The following is a 3,774-nucleotide window of genomic DNA, read 5'->3' as shown; positions in this document are numbered from 1 at the left end:
CTCACGTCGAAAATTTCCGGTTTATTTTTACATATTTGTCAATCTGAGGCGTTGCTATGGGTTGCGTGCGTTTTGCTCGACTAATATTCCACAGTCTATTCAGAAATCATAGGCTCTCAAGCCATATATCTTTCTTTCAGTGAGTGGGTCGACGGAAGGAAAAAATAACCCAGGTGAAAAATAAATATTTATATTGTGCTTTTTCAGACACACTTAATATATTTATATTATACTATACTAAGTGCATATTAAATGTATTATTTTGAAACAACTTTAAGTATATTAAGTGTATTTCAAAATATGTTTAAGTTCGATTTTAATCTATTTGTAATTATATTTGTATATATATTGTAAGTATATTTAGTGCAATTTGAGTGTATTTATTAAAATACATTTAATATGTACATTTAATACTTCATGAACTACAGTTAGAGTATATTTGAAGCATCGTTTTAATGTGCTACAAGTACATTTCAATTGTATTTCAGCTCATTAGAAATGCATTAGCATTACACTACTAGTATATTATATTTTTCAGTATATACACACACGTACACTTTGAGGTCTAGAAAACTTTAATGTATTATATATTGTGTACATTACAAATATTCATAAAGTACATTTAAAAAGTACAGAAGCATATATACTTTGGTGAAAAACAAAAAACATACTATTAAATATACTATTAACAACATACTCAAGTACATTTTAAAACATTATACAAAAAACATTATAATAAATGAAAAAAAGACTGAAATGCTATTGTCACGGTGCACACAGCAGGGAGGAACGAGGAGAACTTCAAAATAACAGTCTTTAATAGTGACATCAGGACAGGGCAAGACAAGGCAAGGTTCACACAGACAGGAACACCGGGGAATAACGAGTAGACCAGACCAAAACTAACTAAACAGGCAGGAACTAAATACACATGACAATTACTGATAATTAGACGAAACACGGCTGGACAAGACTTAACTAATAATCACTCTTAACAAGGACAGGAACATGACAAAATATGGAAACAAGAGGCGGGAACACATGACACACATGACAGAGGACTGACAGCTATGGCAGAGCTATCTTATCTGTTTGTAGAACATTTCAGTTATACCTGTATTACTGAAAAGTACATAATTTTACATCAATGAATAAATACAAATTACAATGCAATTTTCTAAAGAAAAAAAAATAAAAAAATACTGAAAAACAAAGTGCAGAAGTGAATAGATGTGTGTGCAAAGACTGAAGATGATAAAGTTCAAGCAACAGTGGGGGGTTTTGGAGGTGGACGAGGAGATGATGTAGGGATGGTGGTGGAGCTGAAGCCGGATACTAAGGGCTGATGGAGCTGAGCGTCGTCGCAGGTTCCGGAGACCTGGGCACAGCCTAGTCGTTCAGGCATACAATATTTTGCACAAGTGCCTTTAGAAAAAAATAAAACAGAAACAAAATTAGATAACAGATTTTTACACGAATGACTGAAAGGAAGCACAAATTAGCCACCTGGAATGGACACACTGCTAACATTTTTCTTCCAAGATTGACTGAATCACCCTCCATTAGGCCTGATTCAAAAATCTCTATAACAGAAGTGATACGATATTAAAATATACTTACTATTCCTTTGCTTGTCTCTGCACTCAGTTTGTCTTCTATAGCAGCTGATCTGAAAAACAACAAATGTTAATATTTCTCACATGCACAAAAAAAGGCAAATGATGATTGGTGATTTGTTTTCTATTTAAGAATGACAGAACAATGTACCTGGTCGGAAACCTTCCCAGCCTCAGCAGTTTCAGATGTACTGTATGCTCTTATAAGCAGCCCTTCTTACAATTTAATATTTGGTCTTATCTGTAATGAGAAATATATATTAGAAAATAAAGTCTATAAGTTTGTCAAGCTTGAACAAATATAAACACCAATCAACCAACAATACCACAGTTGGGTGGTCAGCTCAAGACAAAGTAACTATGTTCATAATCATGGTTTTTCAAAGATCATTAACCTCAATACAATGAAGCCAAATTGTTCAGGAAATCAGAAATAAATACACTTCATGTTGCAAATAAAATAACTTTAATGTTGTACACGTTATAATGACTAATTTTATTTATTTAATTTTTTTTTTCTGCCAATGCATGTGTCAAAAACACGACTGGTACAGACAAATAACGTCAATTAAATACAAATCTTACCTGAAGAGTCACAGTGAGGTTCCAACAGCCAGACGCCATACACGCTCGCAGAAGCTGGTAAAAATAAGAACGTACCGCTATATTTTCTAATTAATTTCAAAGTTCCCCCAAAACAATTTGAATTCTGTCATCACTCACCCTTAAGATGCTCCAAACCATCTAAGACTTTCGTTCATCTTCGAAAGAAAAGCGGAGATATTTTAATGAAATCTGAGAGATTGTTCCTCTGATGAAAAGATTCATCAAAGATGTTCACGTTTTAAAAAGTTCATCGCAAAAAAACATCGCCAAAGTAATCCATATGAATTGCCTGGTTTCCTCCAAGCGCCCTAAAGAGACACGATCGCTCTATATAATATAATACTGTTTAAATTTAGACTTATATTCACATTCAAGGGACATCTGCACGCACATCATACCTGATTTACTAAGCTCTCTGCTGCGAGCTCATTATCATACGAACCAATCAGAGACGTTCAATGGCTCTGGAACCAATCAGGTTTAGTCTGTGTTGTTTGAATTTAAACACAAATAAACGTGTTTTTTTTTTATTAATTTTTATTTATTTTAATTCAGATATAATGTTGAAATCCTTGTGGGAATTTCAGAAATATATATTAGAAAATAAAGGCGTCAAGCTTGAACAAATTTATAAACACCTATTACAATTAATGTATCATGTAATGAACAACAACCTAATCAACCAAGGTAGCATAACCCATATTAAACAACATATTTTAAATATTGCAATGGTTAATAATATTTGACAAAGGTTTGTACATTGTAAAGGTTAAAAATGTTTTTCAAAATATTGTACTTTTCCAAATATTAAAATTATAAATACATAAATATTTAAAATATAACCATGTGTAGGCCTACTGCAATATAAAGTACATTAAAAACCTGCTAAAAGTGTAATAATTTTGTTATGTTCTTACACAAAGTACACACAAAATATATTTTAAGAGTAACATAAGTGTTTTTTTTTTTGTAAATACACTAAAACGTCACTAAAAGCATGCTTGTGTTTAGTATATTCCTTAAAAGTATAACTAAGAATATATTTATTAACATAGTATTTCTACTATACTTTTTAGAAATATAGTAATAGTGTGCTTGTGTTTAGCATATTCCTTAAAAGTGTAATTAAGCATATATTTAATACAAAAGTACTTCTAGTATACTTTTTAGAAATATGTTAAAATGCAATTCAATATATTTTTAATGCACTTCAAATAAGCATGTTGGGAATACAAATGTATTATAAACATACTACTTGAATTTCAAGTATATTTTTAATACATTTAATACTCCGTCTTTTTCACCTGGGAAACCAAACAATATTTTAAACATTTTTCATAATCAAATCTAGTGTGTCGATTTAATAAAAACATTCCTATATTATATATTTTAGAATAGGCTATTACATAGGCCTAATTCAATAATGCCTGTTTGTCATGTATAATACACCAACCAGTCATGACCTGGCACAAGAAGTTCACATTTCATTGGACAATAATGTGAAGTGGAGCGGTTATTTTCCGTTCTTATTCATAAATCGGTTGAAAATGAC

At 31.2% G+C, this 3,774-nt stretch overlaps 1 long non-coding RNA gene across 1 annotated transcript; it reads right to left on the bottom strand.

Annotated features, from left to right (window-relative positions):
- Window positions 1-569: 569 nt before the first annotated feature.
- LOC131549111 (uncharacterized) lies at window positions 570-2,250 on the bottom strand. The gene is made up of 4 exons (XR_009273338.1): window positions 2,202-2,250; window positions 1,768-1,857; window positions 1,621-1,669; window positions 570-1,425 (listed from the first exon to the last, which is right to left on the bottom strand). It is a non-coding gene; the product is annotated as an uncharacterized LOC131549111 (long non-coding RNA).
- Between the last annotated feature and the right edge of the window lie 1,524 nt (window positions 2,251-3,774).

This window comes from Onychostoma macrolepis, chromosome 01 (genome assembly GCF_012432095.1).
Source record: "Onychostoma macrolepis isolate SWU-2019 chromosome 01, ASM1243209v1, whole genome shotgun sequence".
In the NCBI taxonomy this organism is placed as follows: Eukaryota; Metazoa; Chordata; class Actinopteri; order Cypriniformes; family Cyprinidae; genus Onychostoma; species Onychostoma macrolepis.
This window is presented reverse-complemented; position numbering and strand designations above follow the sequence as displayed.